This window comes from Nyctereutes procyonoides, unplaced genomic scaffold, assembly GCF_905146905.1.
Source record: "Nyctereutes procyonoides isolate TBG_1078 unplaced genomic scaffold, NYPRO_anot_genome, whole genome shotgun sequence".
Classification (NCBI taxonomy): domain Eukaryota; kingdom Metazoa; phylum Chordata; class Mammalia; order Carnivora; family Canidae; genus Nyctereutes; species Nyctereutes procyonoides.
Genome location: NW_026575026.1, coordinates 6,227,896 through 6,242,233, shown reverse-complemented (window position 1 = coordinate 6,242,233; position 14,338 = coordinate 6,227,896).

Genomic DNA, 14,338 nt, shown 5'->3' with positions numbered 1-14,338 from the left:
CAGGCCCCCTCCAGGCGAGGGGAGCACTTCACTCGGCGCTCACCCGTCCTCCCAGCCACTGGCCGGCTCCCGGCTCCGGAGGAAGCACAGGGCTGGAGCCCAGGGGAGTCCGGGCTGCCGAGGCGCCGTGGACGGCGGCCGCCCCCGTGCTCCCCCGTCCGGGCACCCCGGGATCCTGAGGCCCCTTGCCACTCGGGACGTGTCCTTGCCGATGCTTCCTGGCTGCTCCAGGCCCTGCCACTGTGCAGCCAAGCGCCTGCGGGCAGAGCTCTTGGTGTCCCCGATGGCTGTGCCCCCCTCAGGGCCAGCTGATGTCGTGGGCCATAAACCAGGCTCTGTGACCTAGTCCTGTGGAAGGTGCTTAATTTCTCCCAAGGTGCCCCCGCCTGCCCGGATGCTGGAGCCCAGAGCCCCTTGACCTTGTGTCACCCACGGCCGACGGGGTGGGTGGGTGGGTGGAGAGCCAGCGTGAAGGCGCGGTCAGGGCAAACGGGCTGGCCGCTCAGTTCAGTCTGTGACCTCCTGACACCCACTGTCTTTAGCTTTGGGGCCCACGCTGAGGCTTCTGGGCAATAGGGAAAGCTGTGCTTAAAATGTGGTTGCCTTAAGAACAAGCAAACGAACAAGAGCAGTGACCAAAAGGAGAAACAGACGCATCAATATAGAGAACAAACTAGTGGTTGGCAGGAGGCAGGAGGGTGGGGAGAAATATCAGAGAGGGAGACGGAGCATGAGACACTCCTAGCTGGGAAACAAACAAGGGGAGGTGGGGGTGACTGGGTGACGGGCACTGATCTGATGAGCACTGGGTGTTATTCTATATGTTGGCAAATTGAACACCAATAAAAAATAAATTAAAAAAAACAGGTGAAGGGGCCGTAGGGGGATGAACCCCCAGTTATGAAATGAATAAGTCCAGGGATGGAAGGTACGGCCTAGGGAGCATAGTCGGTAGGATCGTAATGACTTCGTTTGGTGGCAGATGGTGACTACACTTGTGGTGGTGAACATTTCATAGTGTGTATAATTGTCAGGTCATTGTGCTGTATACCCAAAACTAATGGAATATTATTTGTCGACTTCAGTTAAAAATTTTAAAAATGACAAAGAACCAGCTCAGCTTTCTTCCATTTGTTTTGAGATGGAATAAAAACCTCATCCTACACAATAAAATTTACCAGACATAAATAAGAAAGTAATTATTCTAGTTACAAAAGCACACATCCTAAATTCTTTAAGTTATAAATTCTAGTTCTTAATTACGGGTTAGTTTAAATATCATTAGTTATTTCACGGAGGCTAGAAAAATAACGAAATTAAAAATTTCTCTGAGGAGCCATGCCCAAGGAGATCGATAAGAAACTTAAAAATCTCTGCAGTAGAAGGGACACGTAAGTCAGTAGAAATATGATGCAATTATTTTAAAAAGGCCCATATTTTCAGAAAAAAAACCTGTCTCATATAGGGAGATTAGTATAGTTTTTCTCCCAGGCATCATGCAGTAAAACAAAAACAAAAACAAAAAACAAAAAAAACAAAGCAACAAAGACCCCTGTGCAGCCGGCCGTCTTGCCTTGCCGCGCCTCAGCGTGCGGCCCTCTACGGATACCTGCTGCTCCGTCTGCGTCCCTCACGCTGTCCTGCTTCCCCAGTTCCTGACCTAAGCCTTCCACTCCCTGATTTACCCGCCCATCCCCACCGCCATAGAAACTTTATGTTTCTGTTTTTTTTTTTTTTGGCTGTACATTTCTGTTTAGTTGGCTTGCTTTTGCCAAAGCTCCCCCCAAGCTGCCCTTGGCCCACCCCAGCTGCCCCCAGCTGCCCCTGGCCCGCCCTCTGCCCGCTCCCAGCTCTTTGTATTTTTTCCTTTTAAAATCATTTTATAGTAAAACAGAGAAAGCCGCATAAGACAAATGCAGTTAGTAAATTGTGTAGACACCTTTGTAACTGTCACTTCAGGTCGAGAACTAAAACATGTGCCTCCCATATGCCTGGACCCAGTCATAGTCACCTCCTTCCAACAACAAATGGTGCATTTGAACCCATTTTCCCATCTTCTGTGTTTCCTGCAAATTGACAGCTGGATCCAAAGCTTAGAAATCTGGCACTGGTCAGAAATCCAGTTCAGTCCCCTTGATGGGCCTACACGTGAGGCTGTATGCCATCACTACGAGGCATATGATGATATTTGGTTGTCTCTCTCTCTTTTTTTTTAAGTATTTTATTTATTTATTTATTCACAAGAGACACACAGAGAGAGGCAGAGATACAGGCAGAGGGAGAAGCAGGCTCCATGCAGGGAGCCCGATGGGAGACTCGATCCTAGGACCCCAGGGACACGCCCTGAACCGAGGGTAGATGCTCAACCGCTGATGCACCGGGCATCCCTGGTTGTCTGTTTTATCTGATGCTAATAACCACTGGCACTTATGCCTACATTCATTAATACATCGGAGGTTGCCAAATGATAGTATTTAATTTTATCATTTTTTCCCATTTTTTAGCTGAAATACTGCTATAAAGAGATGCTTCTCTTTATGCCCTACTTGATTATCCAGTGATGCACTTTGTACGGCAAAAGAATCCTTAATACTTGATTCTTGCCATTTGTTTAACATTTTTTCGGATAAAAATTTTGCTTCCTACCATCTTCCAAAGATATCAAATTAATTTGTAATATCTTTATGAACTAATGGATTTAAATATATTTGATAGGCTTCAAACCATGGTAATCATTCTCCTTATGAAGTTCAAGTTTTCTTAATCGTAGCCAGTGAGAGCCTCTGCAAACTGCCCTCGGTGTCCTTTGATAGGACCCTAGTCTTAGATCACAACCTTGTTATTTGGTATGGGCATTAATTTTCTATGGCTGCTGTAACAAATCATTACAAACTTGGTGGTTTAAAACAGCACACAATGATTTTTTTTTTACAGTTCTGAGGTCAGAAGCCTGAAATTGTTTTACTGGACCAAAATCAAAGCATCAGTAGGGCGACTCTCCCCCCAGTGGCTGTTTTGAAGAACCGTGTTTTCTTGCCTTTTCCAGTTTCTAGAATAATTCCTGTATTCCATGGCTTGTGTCCCCTCCTGCCAATTTCAGAGCCAGTAGCAGACCACCTTGCTTCAGTTTGCACATTGCCTTCTCTCTTCATGTCTAATTTCCCTCTTATAAGGACATTTTAAATTTTATTTAGGATCCTCATGGAGAGTCCAGGATAATCTCCCTGTCTCAAAAATTTTAGCTGAATCTCTCTTGCAAAGTGCCTCTTGCCATGTAAGGTAACATACACAGGTTCCAGGGATTAAGACAAGATATTTTGTTTTCAACTTCATGAAGAACCTCTGCAGTGTCTTCCACAGTGGCTGCACCAGTTCATTCCCACCAACGGTGCCCAAAGGTTCGTTTCCTCCCCACCCTCGCCAGCATGTGCTGTTTCTTGTGTTTCTGACATTAGCCATTCTGACAGGTGTGAGGTGGCATCTCATTGTGGTTTTGGTTTGCATTTCCCTGGTGATGGGTGATGTGGAGCACCTTTTCATGGGTCTGTTGGCCATCTGGATGTCTTCTTTGGAGAAATGTCTGTTCATGTCTTCTTTTTTTTCATTGGATTCTTTGTTTTGCGTGTGTGTTTGTTGAGTTGTATAAGTTCTTTATGTGTTTTGGATACTAGCCCCTTATTGGATATGTCATTTGCAAATGTCTTCTCCCATTCAGTAGGTTGTCTTTAGTTTTGTTGATTGTTTCCTTTGCTGTATAAAAGCTTTTTAAAGGATTTATTTATTTGAGAGAGAGAGAAAGAATGAGTGGAGGGAAGGAGAAGAGAGAATCCTCGAGCAAACTCCCCGCTGAGTGCAAGGCCTGACACAGGGCTGGATCCCAGAGCCCTGAGATCACGACCTGAACCAAAACCAAAAGTCGGATGCTTAACTGACTGAGCCACCCAGGCGTCCCTGTATCAAAGCTTTTTTTTTTTTTTTTGTATCAAAGCCTTTTATTTTGATATAGTCCCAATAGTTTATTTTTGCTTTTATTTTCCTTTCCTTGGGACACATATCTAGAAAAATGTTGCTTCAGCCAGTGTCAGAAAAATTATTGCCTATGTTTTCTCCTAGGATTTTTATGGTTCCAGGTGTCATATTTGGGTCTTTAATCCATTTTGAGTTGATTTTTGTGTATGGTGTAAGAAAGTGGTCCAGCTTCATTGTCCTGCATGTTGCTGTCCCGTTTTCCTAACACCATTTGTTGAAGAAATGGTCTTTTTCCCAGTGGATATTCTTGCATCTTTTGTTGAAGATTAATTGACCATAAAATTGTGGGTTTGTTTTTGGGCTTTCTATCCTGTTTCATGGATCTGTATGTCTAATTTTATGACGGTACAGTACTGTTTTGATGACTATGGCTTTGTAGTATAACTTCAAATCTGGAGTTGTGATACTTCCAGCTTTGTTTTTCTTTTTCAAGATTGTTTTGGCTATTCGGGGTCTTTTGTGGTCCCAAACCAATTGTAGGATTATTTGTTCTAATTCTATGCAGTACACTTATCATGATGAGTCCTGAGTAATGTATAGAATTCTTGAATCATGATGTCGTACACCTTAAACTAATATAACACATTGTGTAACTATATGGGAATTAAAATTAAAAAAAAAACTTAATAAAAAATGCTAGATATTTTGAGGGGCCATTATTCAACCGACCCCAGCATGACAAATTCTTGCAGGGCCATCTATCTACATTTCCTGTTTGGAGCTAGGATCCATTGTTTCTCCAAGTACTTCTAATGTCTTCTAGTGGGAAGTGGTATTTCAGGATCACAGTCTGGGACAACGAGAGATGCTCATTGCTTTGAATTGGTCGTGGTTGTTGGGCCTTTTCGTGGACAGAATTCCTTTTGATGTTTTCTATTCAAATTCAGGATTTTAGGGCTTCTAGAATACCTCTGAATCTCCCATCTTCCACCCTGAGTTCTAAAGGACTGAATCTCAAAGGCACAGATGATGATAAAATTAGAACATGATCTATACCCATTAATTTCAGAATGAGGATACTAATACTATCACCACCGATACGATTTCTGAAAACAGTGTTTAAATATTCTCTGCATTCTTCCCCCATTTAAAAAAAAGTAGTTTTGTTACTTCTACATTGTCAAATCACATAGCCATGGCATTTTTTAATTTATCCTCCTTAATTTTTATTTAGTCATAATTCTACAAGCAAGTATGTATTTAATGCTCACACCCAATCTTTATATAGATGTCTTTCTAGACTTATAGATTATGTAAAATTCTTCTGTAGGACAGGGTCATGGAAATAACATTCTCTGAATTCTTGCATGTTGATAACATCTTGTGTATGACTTTTATACGTGAAAGTCAATTTTACTAGATAAAATATCTAGGCTTGTACCTTTTTTCATTGAATAATATGTATAATTTTTTTTTCTCTTCTGGTATAAAGATTGGTGTTGAGAATTTGATTGTAGTCTGACTTTTTCCCTAAAGGTTATTTTCTCTTGTTTCCTAGATACTCAAGTAATTTTTTTCTCTAAAGTCTAGTAGTTTTATAAGAAAGTGTCTTAGAATTGGTTATTCTGGGTCATTATTCTCATATGAGTTGTATAGTTTTAATCTTTTTACTGGTATTTATTTATTTTTTTAGAGAGGAATAGAGAGAGCAGGGGGGAGAGAGAGAGAGAGAATGATTCGTAAGCATGGAGCCGGATGCAGGGCTGGATCCCATAACCCTGAGATCATGACCTGAGATGAAATCAAGAGTCAGACACTTAACTGAATCACCTAGTCACCTCAATCTTTTTATTTTTAATTCAAGAAACACATTCTTATATTCTTAAAATACATACTTTTGTATTTGTTATGTTCTCTTGTTTGGTTTTAATATTCAGGGAATCTTGCAATCTATATGCTGGCTCCTTTTTGCTTATCTTCACTATTTGTTACTTTCTAACCCCCTTTACATCTTTTCTCCTTTAAGCTATTATCCTTAAGGTATTATGTGTTATGTTTATTTGCTCTTATATTTCTTCTGGTTTGGTCTTCATTTCTATTTCTTTTAATTTTTCTTTTTAGAGAGAGAGTGAGCGAGAGCATGTGTGTGTGTGTAGGGGGTGGAAGGAAAGGACAGAGGGAGAGGAAGACAGAGACTCTGAAGCAGACTCCATGCCCAGCACAAAGCCCAACATGGGACTAGGTTCCTGAGATCATGATCTAAGTTAAAATCAACAGTTGGAGGCCCAACCAACTGAGCCACTCAAGTGCCCCTAGTCTTCATTTCTAAAATGATTTTTTCTTTAATTTTTAATCCTGTCCTTAAATCTTTCACCCTGAATTATGTTGTTCTTTTAAATCTTATATAATTTTTTTTAAAACTTTTAGCCTAATTTCATCTAGGAGGTCATGATTGGGTCTGTTTTGTGGACATACCTTGCTGGCATGTTTCCACTGTCTAGAGGGATGCTATTTGCTTTTCTCTCCTTTGTTCTTCTATAACTTTGTACAGGAGTCGACTTAGATATTTTCCTTTTGCTCATATTTGTGAAACTAGTTTTCCTAAATTTTTCAAAGATGTGGCTCAAGGTATCTTTTTGATTTCTTGGTGCTCCCAGTCCTGTTGTTTGTTAGTTTGTTTTTAAAGTGTTAAAACATGTACTCACTTACTTGTTGAGATTTCTTGGCTCTTTTCCCCTTCTCTACCTATCTGGACCCTCACGTTCATTTGTCTCTTTTGTTCAAATTCTTGCCGAATTTTTATTTCACTCTAAGAAGTTTCTCCCAAATGTGGGGTTCTCATTTGAAAGAGAATTCTGGTTGTTTGATTTTCACAACTCACGTGGCCCAGACTGCTTCAGTCTTTTTCAGACTTTACCGTGGGCCCCTTGCAATCATCCACTATTGGATTAGGCAAAATGCTTTCCGATTTTGCTGCTATTGTCAGATCAGCTGGTCTTACCTCCCAGGAATCCTTGTGCACAGTTTTGCTCTTTAATTTTAAGCCCATCAGGCATCACTTGGCAGCTTCCTTCTGTCTTCTTTCACACAGATACCAACATCTTATCGTTAGTTTATTGTTACTTGCTTTTTTGTTTTGTGTATATATATATATATATATATATATGTATATATATATATATTTAAATATTTTATTTATTTATTTATGAGACACACACACACACACACACACACAGAGGCAGAGACACAGGAAGAGAGAAAAGCAGGCTCCATGCGGGGAGCCCAATGTGGGACTCGATCCCGGGACCATGCCCTGGGCCGAAGGCAGGTGCTTAACCACTGAGCCACCCAGGGGTCCCTTTTGTATATTTTTAATTGGAGTTTGATTTGCCAACATATAGCATAACACCCAGTGCTCATCCCGTCAAGTGCCCCCTTGCTTCTATCTGTGGATTTGTGGGGCTATTTTGTCAGTTGGTTCCGATGCAAAGGTTGTTTTGTTTTCCCACCTGATGATTGCTGTTTTATGTAGAGATTCAAGGAGATTTTTCAGAAAAGTATTTTACTGTATAAACATGAAGAGATAGACCCAGTGAAATAACAAATTGGATTCTTTTTTTTTTAATTGGATTCTTTTATAAATAATACATGATGTTATTCTTCTCTTTTTAAAATGAAATGTTGTGATTCAATGGCAAAAATGTTTAATACTTTATTTCCCAACCTAGTATATAGTAACCACCAATGCTTAAACATTTATTTTATTAAGTCTGATCTGTTGGAGAATTTCTAGCATATCAATTAATTTTATATATCTATAATTATTCCCTTCTGTCACCTATTATTTCACCTTTCCCACCTCAGAACCTCAACACAACAGGACAAATATAAAACCATGTGATTATACCACTGACTCTTCGAGGTAATGTACAGTAATCATATTTAGTTATGTTTGACTTCTATACATGTGCACTATAGTACTTGCTAGCTAATATCAGAGCTGTACTCAAAAAAAACAAAGAATTAAAGATAATTTCACAAGAGCTTTATAATGTTAATTTACAAACAAAACCTTTTTATGAGAAATAATAAATTTAATGACTAAGAGTGAATACACTAAATGACCTATTTGTAGTCCAACTTCTAGAGAATTCTGTATACTGTATAGCCCATTGGACACAAAATTGACATGAGCTGTGAATGTTTAGCCTCTCCAAGGGACTTTGAGTCAATTGCCAAGTTTTTTAAAAAATGCACAGAAATCAAACTATGACAAGTTGTGGATCTTTAGTTCATTCCTTGATTTCTTAGAAAGCATTAGATATTAATTTGTAAAATCTATATTTCTGCTCTTTGTGTGAATCTTTCAGCTCCATAGTTTACTGCTTCCTGTGTCTTGATAAACATATGTCTGTGAAGAACAGTGAAATAGTCCTGGTAGATATTGGCTGTTGTCCCAAGTGTGTGCTAGAGATGGATAGTTCTTTGCTTATAAGGGATTTGTTCTTCTAAAATTATATTTTTATCTTCTTATATACACTAATCTGCAGGTTAAGTAATAGTGTTAAAGGTTTAAGATGACAAGAAATATAAGATTATATAAATATTCTGATCTGGAAAGTCCTCAGTGTTTGCTAGAACCCTCTTAGAAGTGCCCTGTCACCATCTCTTAAGGCTGCATCTGGCAGGAGCAGTGACTGTCCACTCTCTTGCCAGGTCCATGATTCTGGACCTTTGAACTGCTGACCAGTCCTGATGTGCACATTGCAAATGGCTTCAGTTTCCAGGATTGCAGTCTTTCTGGATGAGCTCAGTGATATTTCCAGCTGCTGGGAAGATGGTCCTGTCAGCAGAACATTATGTTCAGAGCGGCTTGATCTGTGTAGCCGACTTCCATCCCCTCAGGACAGTGAATTCACATTGCATACTCTTTGCCCCACCTCTCTGCTACATGCAGAAAAGTTGGCTTGGCAACTCTGTGTGAGCAACTAGATGTATGTATAAGATCTGTGTATAAATGTGTCTACATATATGTATATATGTTTATATGCAAATATGTAGTTTAGGTGTTCATGTGATTTCCCAGTATGTAGGGAAAACCTCACTGCATTTCATTGCTAACTGCATCTGCTTGGCCTCTGTTTACTTCAGGCACAATTGTTTATCCTTATTAAGTTTTTGGTACAGTAAGCAACAGACTAGATGGATCACTTAGGTTTCCAAAAAGAAATAAATGATAAATACACAGAAAATTTGATGGGGGGCTAATTCTAAATTTATGGGTGGTATATAGGGGAGCCACAAGAGTAGTAGGACCCAGAGCTAGAAATACTGAAGGTGTTAGCACCCCTACACTGGAAGGGACACGAAGAGGGAAAGGTTGGGAGCCAGAAGGATGAGTACAGGACACAATGCCTTGAGACAAGCAATGACTTTCTTTTGAGGAACACAATCAGGTTCAGGTGACCTAAGAAGAGAATTAGGGGAATAATACCCCACCCTGGTTCTTTCCTCCTTAGTTTCTACCTGAGCATTGGCTGAACCCAACCAGAAGCTGAATTGCATGAAAACCTGTTGGGTAAGAACAAGGTGGAAAGGAGAGAGAATGGATCTGCATTACGTAAATAGAAAATACCCTGTACATTAGCTGTTTGTCTCATTAGAATAGAACTGTCTCAGGCTAAGCATGTATCGTGATGTTATATGATACATCCTGTGACTTTTACATATGCCATCATGATTTAAGAATAGCTCCTTCCGAGCCTCGGTGTCCATCGAAAGATGAATGGATAAAGAATATGTGGTTTATGTATACAATGGAATATTACTCAGCCATTAGAAACGACAAATACCCACCATTTGCTTCAACGTGGATGGAACTGGAGGGTATTATGCTGAGTGAAGTAAGTCAATCGGAGAAGGACAGTGTATGTTCTCATTCATTTGGGGAATATGAATAATAGTGAAAGGGAATATAAGGGAAGGGAGAAGAAATGTGTGGGAAATATCAGAAAGGGAGACAGAACATAAAGACTCCTAACTCTGGGAAATGAACTAGGGGTGGTGGAAGGGGAGGAGGGCGGGGGGTGGGGGTGAATGGGTGACGGGTACTGAAGGAGACACTTGACGGGATGAGCACTGGGTGTTATTCTGTATGTTGGTAAATCGAACACCAATAAAAATTAATTTATTAAAAAAATAAACAAATTAAAAAATTTTTTAAAGAAAAAAAAAAAAGAATAGCTCCTTCCCATAACTGAGAAAGCATCCTTCTTACCTGTGTAAGTGCTGCTAACTAGATAAGGATGAATTTTATTCCCATGGTCTCTCTCCTTTTTTGTTTTGTTTTGTTTTGTTTTTTTTGGCCTCTCTCCTTTGAGTATTACTTGTTAAAAAATAAACCAAAGAGTTTGAAAATGAAAGGCAAACTGAAGAAATATCACTGTTAGTCTTTGAAAATTATCTATAGTTTTTTTTAGCCACCTATTTATTTTTATGCTCACAAATAATGTGTAGGAAACAAAAGCATGAACTTTATTCTAGATCTGAAATGATAATACTAAGCTCCCCCCAACTCATCTTTGCCAGCAATAATGAGGAAATAAAAAAGACCATTACTATGATGATTGATTATATGTATCAGTCAAGACAGATTGGATTATGCAGCTGTGACAAATCCCTGAAATCTCAGTGGCTTAAAACAGGAATACACCCAATGAGTCCAGCAGGAGGTTTCTGCTCTTCACATTCAGAGACCCAGGATGAAGAATGTGCCACCATCCCTTGACATTGCCATTTTATAATGTATTTATATGATCAACACAACAGGGAAGGGATCTGTAGGGTCCCATGCCAGTAATTACATATTTCAGCCTGGAAGAGGTACCCAGCCCTTTGCCCATAACACTGACCATAATTAGTTATTGGGCCCTGCTCAGTCACAGGTGTGCAAGGAGATGCAGTCGTCTGTGTCCGGAAGGAAGAACTGAATATTAGTGAGCCCTGACAATGTGTACTACCTTATGAGATTCCTTTTTGTCCTAACTTGAATGAGATCAAGACATCTTATGAATTAACATCCTTTTTCTTTCTTACGTTCCCTATTGATACTCAACCATGATCTGCCTCTTAATTCTTAACCCTTGAACAGCTGGTACCAGGATTGCTTTCTTTTACAATTCAGCTGTGGCAGTTTTGCTCCTAGAGGAGTCCTCATTTTGAATTTTGTATCTGTCTTAATGAAGCTCAGCCTAGAAGCAGAGTGCCAAAGACAAAGATACTTTCTTCTAAATGCATAAATGAGGTTCGAATCAGTGACTATGAGATATTATCCTCTAGCAACTATGAGAGTTGCCATGTAGAAGATGAGAAGGGTATGGAGAAGCAAGCTTTCTTTTCTTCATGGAAACCCGGGGGGCATCCAGGGCTTGCATGTGTCCATCCAACAGACACATCCCTAAACTGTTGTCAAGTTACAGAAAATGGGCTGGTGTTGACCTCAATTTCTGTTAGTCATCTCTATGCTAATAGAGATGCTAATAGATCTAACGCTAATAGAGCTAATACTATTACTAGGAAGAAAAAACATTCCTCAGGGAACTTTGATTCTCTGTCTTTAATTTATGAATTGGTTGGAAGAATTGGTTACTAAACTATATTTTTCCAAGTTCCTTTCTTCATTTTTATCTACCCTGAAAATTTAAACGTGAAGAACCATACAAATGGTTATGTAGAAGTCCATTTAATATATTATTTATTATATAGAAGTCAATATTAAATTGAATTTTTATGATGTTGAACCAGTGCTAGGAAAGATTAAAAATTTTTAGTTCAAAAAGTGAAAACCCTTCTCTTCCCTCTGCTGAGCAAGGATAACAACTTCTAGGAGGCCCGTAGCTGATAAGACCTTTCCAAAGTATTAATAAGGAGCAGGCTTGTCCAAGTTAGTTCTTTGATTTTTAGTTTTATTGGAAACATCACAAACTATCTTGATATAAACAACTTTTGTTGCTTCCCAACAGAATTCTTAGATTGCTGAGTTGGCAAAGCACAATCATTTTCATTCTGTTCAGATCATTGTTTATGTAACTCAGCACTAGCTTTCCAACGTTTCTTGCCTAATGACTCTTAAAATCAACAATCTGAGTACCATGGGGAGATAGATTGTGTCAGTGTTGGGTGTTAATGGGTAAAGCTTTGACAGAGACCATTCCATTCTCCTCTATTTTTGCGGTGCATGAACAGAGGAGATGGAATGGTCACAAATGGGATGGAAATTAAAAATCGTATCTATGGAGTCTCTAGATGTGTACTTGGCAGGAAAAAAAGTGACAGAGAAACCAACTTGGAAGAAGTACTCTTTCTAAGCTTGCTTGCATTTCCATTATACTTTGAAATATTTGATCATTTTAAAAGTAATAATTCTTATAAAAAATTAAATGCTACACAAATGTTTAACAATAAGGTGAAATTCCCCTATAACCTGGCTCTTCAGAAGTAACTGGGACTGACAGTTTGTGTATAGTCTTGCAGTTTATTTATTAATTTTTCTTCTATGAGTTGCTTGTTCATGTTCATTTTTTTCTATTGTTTTTTTTGCCTTTTAAACATTAATTTTAACATATATGCTAATATATATTAATATGTTACATATAAATTAGGGATGTTAGACTTTTGTCTTTTCTGTGTATTGTCTGTACTTTTCCCTGATGACCTCTCTGTTTTCATTTTGTTTATGGTACATTTTGCCTTACAGAACTTTCACATTTTCACGTTAACATATCTATTCACAATTTATTTTATTGCTTCTAGGTTTCATGTAATACTTTGGGTGCTTCTTGTATTCTAGGTTTATAACAAATATTTACCATTGTTTCTTTTAGCATCTTTGTGAATTCACATTTTTGCTTTGTTGAGTAAAAGCACGTGAGTAAGGAAAAGGACGGAAAGGAAAAGGATGCAAGTTTTTCATCCTTTTGGAATTTATTTGTAGCAAGATATAAGGCAGGGAATCAACTTAATTATTTTCCAAATTGCTATCCTTTTCCAAATGGCTCACTCATTGTACAACCTGCTTCTTTCAATAGTCCATTTTCCCCTCCACTGATTTGGAATACCATCCTTATCAGACACTACATTTCCGTATAGTTGGGTCTCTTTTGTTGTATTAATTTTGGCTGTCTATTTCTGTGCTGATACTGGATGTTTTCATTACTGTAGCTTTAATATATTTGAATATTTAAGAGGCCTTCTAGTTTCCTTTGCTCAAATTATGGACCTAACTTAAAAAGTACAGTGGGGATATTGATTTTTATAACACTGATTTTATACATTAATTTGATGAAAAACAATACTTTAAAGCTATTGAGTCATTCTATCCAAAAATAAAATTAAAATAGTTTTTCAGGTCTTCTTTTATGTTCCTCAGTGGAGTTTTATACTCTTTTTCTTTGGAAGACTATGCCCTTTTTGGTTACATTTCCCCAGAATGCTTTGTGGTTTTTATTTCAATTATAAATATTTTTTTTCTGTTACATTTATAAGAAAATAGGAAGCTATTGATTTTTGTATATTAATATTGGATCCAGCTAAATGCTGAATACTTTGTTTTCTGCTCTTACTCTTTCAGTTACTTACTTTGGGTTTTCCAGACCAATGATCATATAGTCTGTAAGCAGTAATGACATTGTCTTCATATATATATATATATACATATATATATATATATATGCTCTGTTTTCAGAGTTCTACTGGAGCAAAGTGACTGTATCATGGTGATATTATACATCTTCTTACCCTGTTTTTTACTTTAATCCTATGTTTCAGTGTCTCAACATTAAGCATGATACTGGTTTTGGAATTATATATGTTGTATAGTTAAGTAGCTATAAAAGTTGATTTTATTGAAGTTTTTAAAATTCAAGAATCAATTTTAAGCCAATTTTTATAAAATATTAAATTTTATCAAATGTATTTTTGCTACCTATTTAGTTTACTATATAGTGAACATTGTTAATAGAATTCTTGATTTTGATCCATCTCTGTCTGCCTTCCTGGAATGATTAATGCCAGATAAGTGAAATTAGCCTACATTTTCTTTTTTAAAGCTGCCTTTATCTGACTACAATGGCAGTGATGTGTTTATTTATAAATAGTCTGGGAAGTCATTCTCTTTTTTTTTATGTACCCCAGCACAGTTTAAATAGCATGGGAATTTTATTCCTTAGGGATTTGAAACGATTTATTTGTGAAATTATTGGGGTTTAGTGATGTTTAGGGAAGTAGCTCTATAAAATTAAAAGAATAATCATAAACCATATTAAATAATCTGTCAATCTTTTCTTGGGCACATCTTCATGATTTTATAATG